The 13,026-nt window shown below is 34.3% G+C and overlaps 1 long non-coding RNA gene across 1 annotated transcript; it reads left to right on the top strand.

Moving 5' to 3' along the window:
- Window positions 1-5,548: 5,548 nt before the first annotated feature.
- LOC120073908 (uncharacterized) lies at window positions 5,549-7,700 on the top strand. Its single transcript, XR_005480843.2, has 3 exons — window positions 5,549-6,053; window positions 6,142-6,211; window positions 7,467-7,700. It is a non-coding gene; the product is annotated as an uncharacterized LOC120073908 (long non-coding RNA).
- The last annotated feature ends 5,326 nt before the right edge of the window (window positions 7,701-13,026 follow it).

The following is a 13,026-nucleotide window of genomic DNA, read 5'->3' as shown; positions in this document are numbered from 1 at the left end:
AATGAGTAAAGAAAGAAAATAGAGAATTACAAGAAAATAAAGTAAATAAATAGAACTCAAAGATGCCTTGAGACAATTCTTCAAATTCTTAGTCTTTCTCTAGGCTGATTCCTCTCACTACATACTTCCATAGGATGAGATGACCTAGAGTCGCTACTCCTTAGAGGTACTTTCGTTCTTAAGACTACTGACTTGAGAATATTAGAAGCCTGAGGAGAATGATGAAAATGGCAGAAAATAAGAGTAAATTGTGAAGGATTTTTGGGTAGAGAGTTAAATGATAAAATGGGACGCTTCCCATCCTTTATATAGGCCAAAATTTGGTAAGGGATGGCCTAAAACCATGGCTGACCGTTTTTCTATCATTTTAGGCATGGAATAACAGGTTTGATCTAGGAAATAGCAACCAAAATTGACTGGCCATGAATATGAAAAATTAGGGCTTACTGATGCGGTTGCACTTACGTGCATCACCCAAGCCACTACAATCGCATTAAGACAGATTTCAACAAAACAACCAAAAACCTTAGTAAAAGCTTATAAAATCAGTCTAAATTACTCTAAATCAACTTTAGACAATTCAAACACACATATTTTCTCATTTTATCTGATTTAAGGCATCCTAAGGTCAAAATATCACATAAAGTGTTTTTTACTATAAAAAAAATAGTAAAATAGATAGTAAAAACATGCACTTTTTGACATAAATAACAGCCCCAAACTTAAATCTTTGCTTATCCTCAAGCAAACAAAATATATATTAGATACTAAAAGTGAATGAACATGCTTAATCAGAAGTAAATGCAAAGTAGACGTCTTTCAGAGAGGTCTTAATCCTTGGTGCCTTACTTGTTCAATTCCCAAAGTTGTCCACACAAGAGTTTCATTTGAAAATTGGCTCAAGTTCCCTCAACTAACCAACATACCAAACTAACTTAGCTACTAGTCATGAACCTAGTGAGATCCCTAGCAATTTATAGGTTTCACCAAAGCTTCACACTTAAATATAAAATAAATCCCCCTAAACTTATAATTTTGCTAGGCCTTAAGGCTCCCATTTTGCATGCCCTTTATACTTTTCTTTTATTTCTTTGTTTTTCCTAGGAAAGATCCTGAGTGTCACCCTCTTCTTTGTTTCAACTTGCCCACACGGGTGTCATATGAAACATCTAACTACGAGAAAGGTTAACACTTGAGGCAAACACTCACTATAGCTGTTCCATTCAGAGTGAACATTAATCCCGATATAGATTTCCTAGAATCCTTATCAATCTGAAAATTAGAGTCAGTGTATCTAAGGATCAAATCCTTAGCCCTATGCACAAGCATATATCTTATCTTCCTCCTTAGATACTTGAGGATTGTTTTGACCGCTGTCCGGTGATCTAATCCTGGATTAGACTGCAATTTATTGACCACTCCCACTACAAGACAAATATTGAGCCTAGTACACAACATGACATACATAATGTTGGGATTGGTGTCCTAATTCTCCCGGTGGTCTCGTAGTTTGTAAACATTATGTACACACATTGTTATTAATACAATAAGTATTATTTTATTTGCATTTACTCAAATCTAATAAACTAAGATATGTGGTTATTTCATGTAGCTTAAGCATGTATGTGAGACATACAAGTGGATCATGCCTTAAGTAATAACCTAAATGGTTTGTAGTATAAGGATAAATAAGGGATATTTTATCCTTGTGACACTCCGGATACGACCCACTTTGTAGATGTTTACAAGTGTTGTAAAGTGCTACAAACGGTCTGATCATGACCATTCATGTGGAGACATGCAAGCGGGGTATTCTATACAAAGAGTTTGTATAAGACCAGACTACGAGATGATTAGTCTCTTTATATAAAGTCGTTGATAATTGAGACTTACATTTCACTAGAATGACCATGGGTAACATGACCTCAATCCTGAGTGAGTTGGGAACTCCTGCTCAAGAGGGCAGTCATTTGATTAGTATGGGTGAGAGTGGCCAGATTGCCAACTCAACAAGCCAACCTTTTTAAGGATTCGTCTGATTGGGGAGCTGGGAAGTCAACTACACAAGACGAAATTCACTCCTTTCCCGAAGCAAGGTAAGTAGATAAATTGCTCCCTTAAGGGCTGATTCCAGATCTTGAATATAGTGGTCACACCCTCTATTTGGAAGAGAGAACTCAGTCATAGTAGGATTATGACTTATTGTTCATTAGAGGAATCAATGGTACTTAAGGAGTTAGATGTAACTATAGGGACACAACGATAAATTGACCCAACTGTACTTACGAGCGATTTGTGAAGGGTCATCACATTGTTGATTGGTCATATGGACACAAAAATATATCTGTAGTGCGAAGAATGCGGCTGTTGATCTTTAGTGGAGTGACCAACAGTTAACGGATGGTGGATCTCGTGACTAAAGAGTTTAGTCAGTTATTCACGAACCGTTGGAGCTTCAAGCTACAGATCCAGGAGGTCCCCTTGGTAGCTCAATGGGTTCAAGTTGAGAATCAAATTTTGGGTTAATTTGAAGTGTTCAAATTAACAAGAGAAAATTCAATTATATGTGATATAATTAATATGATGTATTAGATACATTAATTGGAGGAATTAATATAAATATGATTTATATTAAATACCATAAAATAGAAAAAGAACTATGGTTTATATATTTCATATGATGAAATATTAAAACTATAGGTTATAAATATAATATGATAAATTGGTTATCATATTTATTTATAATATATTAATTATATGATAACTAATTTTTTTCTCCAATAATCGAATTGTCTGGGAGGTTATTGGAAGTTTTATGGTAATCGTGAGATAAAAAGGAAAACTGTTTTCCAAAATTAGAGAGTTGATTCATTTCAGAAATCTCACAAAAAAGGCTATCAAGTAAAAAAAGTTTTTACTAAACAATAGCATTGAGAGCATGCACGATAGCTAAGAGTTGACTATACGATAGTTACTTGCTAATCGTTGCTACAAGATTGAGTAGCAAAGTTTATGCAATAGGCTTCATTTTCTAAATGATTGAGTATATCGTTTATAAGATATATAGTCTTCATATCTCCCATTTACTCAATCGTTTACTCGATCGTATACCTCCTGTCTTCTTCAATCTAAGATCATATAGATCCCACAACTCCTGAATTCTCATACTGAGAATACCAAGGTAATACTTGTGGTGGTGTTCTAATTCAGTTCGAGGATTGTGTTGGACTCGGTTGGATTCGAGGTGCATTCAGACGATCGTTGTGTTCGTGTTCATGCTGTTTACTGAACGATCGAGGGATACTTGAAGAATAATTCTTCAAAGGTATGCATACTCTATCCTTTGAATCCTCTTGTAGCATGCTGTAATTTCTGTCTATACATAATCTGTTCGTTTCATCAAGATTGTAGTAGTTGTGTTCATTATGAATAGAATTTGGAACGATCCACTTTCACTGCTTATGGAGATATCAGTTTTGGATTCCCTTCACATAAGGCTACCTACCGCAAATGCATAAGAACTTTGTCTCATCTTTTCAACCTCTCGAGGTGTCTTAGGACACTGTTCCTTAGACAAAATAATTCCATGCCTAAAAGGTAGTAAACCTTTCTTGGAATTCTGCTTCGAATACTTGATAAGTATTTTATCAATATATGATGCCTGAGACAAGGCTAGTGTTTTGTTCTTACGATCCCTTATTATTTGAATCCCTAGAACATACTGTGCTTCACTTAAATCTTTCATTTGAAATTGAGCAACCAATCATTCCTGAATTTTTGTCAGAAAACCTACATCATTCCTAATAAATAGGATATCATCCACATAAAACACCAAGAATGCTACTGAACTGTTAATGATCTTCTTGTAAACACAAGGTTCATCAACATTTTTATTAAAGTCATACCACCGCGTCAAATCTTATATTCCAAGATCTAGATGCCTGTTTCAATCCATGGATGGACTGATTTAGCTTGCAAACATTTTGCTCTTGACCATATACTATGAATCCTTTTGGTTGAGTCATGTAGATTATCTCTTCAAGATTACCATTCAAAAAGGCAATCTTGATATCCATTTTCAATATCTTATAGTCATAATATGTGGCAATGGATAAGAGAATCCAAATAGATTTTATCATAGTAATAGGTAAGAAGGTTTCTTTATAGTCCACCTCCTCAACCTAAGTATAACCCTTTGCTACTAATCTAGCATTGAAGGTTTGCACCTTTCCATCTACACCTTTTTTCCTTTTGTATATCTACTTGCAACCTATAGGTTTTACCCCATCAGGTTGGTCTACAAGTTCCCAGATATAATTGGAGTACATAGACTCCATTTCTTGATTCATGGCCTTAATCCATTCATCCTTGTCAACATCTTCCATTGCCTTCTTGTAAGACAATGGATCCTCAACTATATCATCAGACATGATGTTTCTGGGCTTCTGTTAAACCCACGTAGCGTACCGCCACTACGTCGAGGCAATCTTAACTCTTGAGATGGATTAGCTTAACTAGATGAATTGACATTAACAACCCTTGTTGATGTACTAGTCTCTTCAACAATTCTTGGTTAAGTCTCATTAGTTGCTTCATAAATATTTCTTAAAACTATTTTTCTTCGTGGTTAGGGTTCTTTCATATGGTCTTCCTCCAAAAAGGTAGCGTTTTTCGATATAAATACTTTATTTTTACTTGGATCAAAGAAGTACCCACTTCTTGTTTCCTTTGGGTAGCCCACAAATAAGCGTACTTTTGAACGAGGTTCCAACTTTTTAGGGTTTGTCATGAGCATGTGGGCTGGACATCTTGAAATCCTGAAGTGGCATAAACTACCTTTGCGACCTCTCCAAAATTCCAAAGGTGTTTTAGAAATGCTCTTTGATGGAATGTTGTTCAAGATGTAAAGAGTAGTCTTCACTGCAAATCCCAATAATGAGTCAGGAAGTTGAACATAACTCATCATAGACCGAACCATGTCCAACAGAGTTTTATTTCTCATTTCCAATACACCATTCTGCCGAGATGTTTTAGGGTCTGAGAGTTGGGACATTATTCCATGTTCTATCATATAATTCTAGAATCTTAAATCCACTCTTTACCACAATTAGATCGTATTCTTTTTATCTTTTTACCTAATACATTTTCAACTTTAGTCTTATATTCCTTGAACTTTTCAAGTGCTTTAGACTTGTGTTGCATTAAGTAAAGATACCCGTAACTTGAATAATCATCTATGAAAGAAATGAAATATTCATACTCTCCTCTTTCTTTTACATTCATTGGACCAGAGAAATCTAGACGTATAAGCTCTAAGGTCTCTTTATGTAACACCCAAAATTTTGTTAGTAATGTAATTTTAGTAATTTCTTTTAATTGGGGGCGTTTTTGGAATTTTAAGCGTGATTGCAGGAATTTAATTATTAATGTTGAAAATTATTTACGATGGAAATAAATGGTAGGAGTTAATTCTTTTTTAAAGTAAGAGAATTTAAATATTTATGTGGATTAAGAAAAGAATAAAATAAAAGATATTTTATTTTTATTTTTATTCTTTCGTTTTCTTTTCTCTTTCTTTTTCTTTTTTTCCCTCCCTTCCCTTTCTTCTTCCTCGAGTAGACACCCCCCAGTCTTCTGTTCTTCAGTGCCGCCTGAAACCCTAACTCCCCGCCACCACAAACTCCCAGCCGTGCTGCTCACTTTCGGGACCCTAGTCATCCGCTTGCCCTCACGTTGTTCGCCGACCCTCACGCCCGTGGACCTACTAAAACCCTCGCCGTTTCGCCCAACCGGAACCCACAGTCACCACTCGCGCTCCGCCCCGCCGCGCCGCTCGTAGTTCGCCCATCAAAGCCACATAGGATCAGTGACCTGTATCCTCCAGTCGCGCCGTTTGTCCAACCCAGCCGCGCGTCAGATTGGCCGTTCATGGGTTCCGTGCCATTGCCCAGATTTGTCCAATCATCCACTGCTGTTTCTCCGCCCGGCCAGCCACGCTGATCCATCACCGCCCAGCCCCTGCCGCCGTCAATTGTTGTTGGTTCTATGGTTTGGTAAGTTGTTTGGCATATTTGTTAGTTTTGGGTTACCCACTTGATTTTGGTTTGGATTGTTAATTTACCCATTATGGTTGGATGCTAGATTTGGAGTTTTGGAGGAGAATTTGTGTGCTATCTAACGAGTGTTGAAGTTCTTTCTTCGTGACGTTTTGGTAAGTTTAAAGGCTTGGTAACCCCATATTGGATCAGTTTGGTGTTGAGCCTTTGTGTGTTAGTGAGGTTGTCGTTGGATTTAAAGAATATATTTGGGCTAAGATTATTTGAAGTTATTTGAGATTGTCGGAATTTAAGACCTTAACCATTATTATTGAATTTGTTTAGATTGGAACTTTTGTTTGGGAGTTTTGGAATTACTTTTGAACCAAGTCACGTTTTCGGTAAGTTAAATTGGGGACGCTTGGGCCAGTTTGGTTAATTGGTTTTGGACCGCAAAGGATTTATTTAAATTTTGGATTTTATTATTTTGGGTCATGGTTGCTAAACTAAACTTTGAAATTTATAGGGTTGATTCAAATCTTCCAAGGGTTGTAAGAAGATTAATTGTGTGGACTAAAATTTGTGACCAAATTCGAGATAAGTAATCTTATTACTGGAAACTACCCACGGGCTAGGACTACATGTATGCTAGCATGATAGATTGATATTATGATAGAACGATAGCATGATAGACTGATATTATAGTATAATCGATGTATGTTTTCGTATGAGGATCTAAAAGATTAAATGCGCATATAGATACTTGAATGCTAGCATGAGATGATAGTTGATTCCATGAGATTATATTTGATCTGAGGATGTTGAGACGTATATGTATTTTATAGAGCCATGATGTTGAGATGTATATGTATGCTGTAGAATTATGATGTTGAGAGGTATATGTATGTTATTGAACCATGTTATGATACTTGAACTGTTAAGATTGTAATAGTGTCCTCATTGATTAGTTAGATGCCCACTAGATGTTGTGTTTCCTTTGGGATTCACTAGAGGTGGTGGTTTCCTTCGGGATCCACCAGAGGTCGTGTTTCCTTCGGGATTCACTAGAGGTGGTGTCTTCCTTCGGGATTCACCAGATGTCGTGTTTCCTTCGGGATTCACTAGAGGTGGTGGTTTCCTTCGGGATCCACCAGAGGTTGTGTTTCCCTCGGGATTCACTAGAGGTAGTGCATTCCTTTGGGATTTACCAGAGGTTGTGGGTCCTACGGGACTTACTAGAGGTAGTGGGCATACTTAACTACAGTAGGATAAAAATCAGTTTTTCATGTATGAGTTCCATGAGGACTAAAGGAGTAGTTATGTCTCACCAGAGGTAGGCATCTAGAGGACATAGATGCCTAGCCTGACCTCAGTAGTGGGGTTACTTACTGAGTATTCTTATACTCATTCTTTCTCATGTTATTGTTTCAGGTAAGGATAGAGGTAACTGACAAGAGGAATCCTTGATTGAGCCATCGAGGACTAGTTTACATGCTTCCACTCATATTTTAATATTTCTATTATGTTTTGCATTTTCAGTTTTAAGATTCGAGACTACCGTTTCAGTTCTGTTTTCAGACTTATTTGTTTCTTTTCATGATTTATGGGTACCTTATCCTTTGGCTTTAGTATTTGAATTTAATGCAAATATTTTTAGTTACCTCATTTATTTAGCATTTATTTCATTATAAAAAGAATGTCGTTTTAACTTACATGCATGCATGCGTTGGTAACGGCCTAGCATGAGTCCTAGGGGGTCGGGTCGTTACACTTTAGCTCTATAAACTTTTCTAGTAAAAAGTCATTTTGTCATCTCGCCTTCAAGGCCTGACTCACATATAGGTAAAGAGTTTTTTTCTAAACCATTTAGAAGTCCACTTTTGACCAATCCCTTAATCCTATTGAGACTGATATGACCTAACCTTAGATGCCAAAGGTGGACATTTTCTTTAGAAGAAACTCTTGGTCTCTTAACAGTTGTTACCATTCTGAACATTTTAGTATTTAGAATAACCTTTGTAACTAACGATCTTAGTACATATAAGTTAATTTATTTTGAAGCAAATCCTATCTCTATACGATTCTTAAAAATAAACACTTTATTTCTAGAGAAGGAGAGAGAATAATTTTGCTCAATCAAACAAGAAATAGAGATTAAATTCCTTTTCATATTAGAAATTATATAACGTCATCTAATACATATATCGTTTCTTGTCCAAAAGTAACTTAAACATGCCTACGACAATAGCTTAAATGGCCTCACTAGTACCAACTTGAAGAGTCATCTTTCCAGCTTCCAATTGTCTCTAGGAATCAAATCCCTGATAGGAACTCACATGATTAATAGCCCTTGAATCAATTTTTCAATCAGAATCATTATTCTCTAGTAAGCATGACTCCAGGACAAGTAAATCAGATTTATTGTTATTGGATCTCTTCATTTTCTAGAAAGTAGTGGGATCAGTTCGAATAACTTTATTATGAACTCCAAGTTTTTCTTCCGAGGTCGAACTCTTTGATAAACTTCACTAGAGTGAGCAACCTTTGCCTCCTCTATTTGTCCTTTGACGTTCAATATGGACCGAAGTTCAAATAAGGAGTTTACATTACTGTTTTCATTGATATCAATCCCATCCTACTTGGATTGCGAGGATACTCACTCAAAAAATTATTGCATTGATTTCATGATCTGAAGTGCAGTGACCATGCTCTCAAATCTTTTTGCTAAGGCATGAGGTATGCTTACCAAAATGTGAACTTGGGCTTTAAGATTGGCCTTCATCCACCTTTCATATGCATCACAAACACTCCATGTTGCATTATGGGTTGGGAGTAGAGAACATTTCTCAATCAAGATGAAGTTAAGGTCGTTAACCTCGAAAATAGTTTTAATGGATTCTTTTCAAGTTATGTAATTAAAACCGGTCAAATTTTCAACTTTAGGAAGGTTCATTGAAGCACTAGTCAAATAATTGATACAAAACAAATCACTTATTTTAAACACTTTTGCAAAAATCCATTTTGATCCAATCAGTTTAGCAAAAAAACTAAATAATGAACCTCAATCATCATTTTATTTTGTAATGATGCTTCAGTGATTTAGGATAAAAGCCACCAAAAGGTGGTTAGTCATTCCTTCACTGAATTAAGACCCTTCTGAACCAATCATTACACCAGAATAACTCTTATTCTTATAACGATTAGTCACTATTGACTTGATCAAGAAATCATTATCTTGCTTAACAATTTCCTGTTGGTATGATCCTTCATTTTAGACCCTAGAGTTTCGTCCAAATGAGCCAACCAAAGGGAAAAACTGATTGGGGGCAAAAACTAAAGCAATCCTATCCAGAAATCATTTCTCGAGTTCGCCCTGATATTGACCTAATACACAAACTATTAGAAAGGGGATGCTCCCAGAGTTCCTCGAGGCCATGCAAGAAGGTCTCATAATGCAAACCAATGTAGGAGACCGTAGGATATGTTGACACACATCCCTTTCCCACTTATTATAAACACTTTCTCTATTCACCTTGATATTGACCCATGCAAACACCATTCAAAGAGGAACAATCCTAAGACGCCTCGAGGCCAAGCATGAGTCTCACGGCGTGATTTTTTAGGGAGAACGTGAATGGAAAAATTGACATATCGTATATATCTTTTTCCTCCTACTGAATATTTTAAAAACTAGGGTTTCTTACTTAAGGTAAATTCGGCTAATTAATTTATCTAAGTGATTGTTAACTTTGCCCAAAGTAACTATTACATTGGATGGTTTAACAATAATGATACTTGTTTATTAAACACTTTAATAAACCTTAATCATTCATTGCATGCTTTATAAGATATTTGCCCAATTCACCTTCCAAGTTAGTTCCAGGTAGAGGTGTTTTGTTTCTGTCAGCTTACATACCTTATACTAGCCAAAATATTTTAATCCTATTAAAACGAATTAGAAGATTAACCTATTTCTAATCTCATTAGAAACACGTTTAACATAAGTCTAGGTGAATTAATTTTAAACCATTTAAAATTAGTTTGGACCTACGTTTGCATGCAACTCTTTTGATTATAGATTTTAATTCTAATTTCATTATACTTATAACTATTATAAAATAATGAAAAAAAATCTATAATCTGCATCTCATGACATTGATTAAATATAACATTATATTTATCTAAATAATGTCTTGCTTAATGCAAACTTTATTTTCATCTATTAAAATTATACTTATAATTATCATCCATGAAAATAAACATACATTTTCATTTTCATTAAACAATATAACAATTATATTATCACTAATGAAATCAATTTACATGCTAACATGCTATATAACAATTAAATTGATACATGAGCATGCTTAATTAATCATGCAACCATAATATAACACTTATATTAAAAGCATGCATGAAACATGTTTATCCCAAGGTGGAATTTTGAATTTATATGGCATACAATATGCAACATATACATCATATATTTAAACATACATCTCATGCAAATTCAATTATATAAAAAGCATTAATAGACCGGTATTTGACACCCTAATAAAATAATTAAACTAATATAATCGAATTACACTAATTTAATTATAAATACATGAAATCTAAAACCTTAAATTTTAGAAAATTCAAGAATAAAACGGAGAAAAAACAAAAAAAAATTTCTTATGTTTGGAGGAGAGGCAGATAAATCAGAGCTCAAAATGACAAATCCAACTATTCAAAACATGACCCTAGGTGTCGTGAATATACTGACCAAATTCCAGCACGATCCAACGGTTAGAACTTCGACTATCGACAAATTGGTAAAAGTTGTCACTGAAAGACCAAAATGCATTGCATAGTTTTTCTCTATTTTTTTTGTTTCACCTTTACTTTTTTGGGTTTTTTCACAAAAACTCTTTGCCACGAATGACAAGGACTTACAGACTCGGTTTATGGTAAAAATTCCTAAAAACAACGTGCCCTTACATGATCAAATTAACTAAAACAAGTCTATGAGTCAAATTCCGAAAACAACTATTAAGCCAAAAGTACCTAAATGAATTTACAGTACTCATATCGTGAAAATAGTACACAAATTTCTTTTTTCTAAAAGATAAACAAGACTTGTCTTTGATACCAATTGAAGGGAATCAAATTCCCACAAAAGCATGAGACTGCCTTACATTTTGTTTTTTAGTCTTTAAGGAAACAAAAACAACAAAGAAAATAGAAATAATTACAGATAAACATTATAGAAAGCATGCCTCGGCCAAAATGCTAGTGGAGAATCTCTCCCTAGCCTTTCAACTTTGCAATCACAGAATTTTGAGGAAGACTCATGCCCTGTCGTAGGAGAAAGAAGGTGTTTTTAAAAAGGTCAAGGAAGCTAGTGTCAAGAATATCGATTTTCTTGACATTTTAAAAACGTCAAGATAAGTGACACTTGACATTTAAAAGACGTCAAGAAACATAGACACTTGACATGTTTGAAATGTCAAGAATATGGCCATTCTTGACAAGGAAAAAACGTTAAGAAATTTTGTGAACTTGACATTTAAAAAACGCTAAGAAACACAGACACTTGACATTTTTGAAATATAAAAAATATGGGCATTCTTGACGAGGAAAAAAGGTTAAGAAATTTTGTGAACTTGACATTTAAAAAGTCAAGAAATTTGCTTGTGATTTTTTTTTAAAAATCTACAATGTTGATGTTTTTACCTATAATTGCTTCTGTATTTTGATCCAACAACCACATTTGGTATATATATGACATACATTCATCAATCAAATAAATAATATACATGCATTGACAAACTTATATATCAACAAAAAAACCACCAATATCTCTTTATAAAAACTTAACTTCTTTAACATTGTCAATATATACAACCTAAAGAACATAATTCTAATAGTCAACTCATATGGACACTTCCAAAAAAATATAAGGAACATAATTCTACCAGTTAACTTAATATGAACAGTTTCAAAAAATTAATTTCCAGAACTTCTATCAACAAAACCATCCATCTACTCACACAGGTACCACTCCAAAACTAGAACAAACACATCCAAAATGACCAACCACGATCACATGTAGCAACCTAAACATTCAACCAACTCTATCCGCACCTCATCTATCTCGATTTGTGAGTACGATTTCCTTGTATCAATCTATAAACATAAAAGCTAAATATTATAATGGATTCTATTTTTCTCTATGTTATTTGAAATGTTGAAATAACGATAACATACCAAATTTGAGATGACAATGCTTCTTTTGGTCATAATATCCCTCATATACCTCATGATGTACTATCCACATTCGGTGCTCCCAACTTCTAGAGGACACTACAGAGAAAAAACCAGTAAATAAGAATGAAGTAATCGTTACACACTAGATGTCTACTTAATATGATAAATAAGTAGTCATTGTTAATTTATACTTGTCTTTACTATTCTCCATAAGGTTTGCTTCCGACTTTTTTTTTTTTTAATATTCTTTTGAGATTGAAACATTGCAGTAGCCTTATTTGTCAAGAAATAACCACTAATTATTCTAAAATAAAGTACACTTTAAAACAAACACTACAAATGAAAAAAGGTTAACTTACGTGTCAATTATATATAGTATATCTACCAGTGATGTTGACCTTATTGAGTCTTGGTAATACACAGTTTCATCGTATGCATTTATAGCAAGTAATGCCCAATGACCACTAGTTAATAAAATATAATTAGTATTTTTATTACTAATGGAAATTGATAAAAACAAAATGTGTTTTAACTCACCTAGGATTAAAATAAAATATAATTAGCAAGAACTAATTAGTTTGCTTCTGAGACCATCAATCTATTACACAGGTTTTGAGTTTTAACTTCTTGAGAGTTATGTCCAAAGAAAATGAGAGATGGATCTACAAAAGTGTATTGTGAACTTTCCTTTATATCAATAAAGGATGAGTGAAAGTACCTACGAAAGATTTATAACATAAAT

The sequence above is a fragment of the Benincasa hispida genome, chromosome 3 (assembly GCF_027475165.1).
Source record: "Benincasa hispida cultivar pf3 chromosome 3, pf3_genome.v1.1, whole genome shotgun sequence".
NCBI classification, from domain to species: Eukaryota; Viridiplantae; Streptophyta; class Magnoliopsida; order Cucurbitales; family Cucurbitaceae; genus Benincasa; species Benincasa hispida.
The sequence above is the reverse complement of the archived record's forward strand: the minus strand, read 5'-3'. Positions and strand labels throughout refer to the sequence as shown.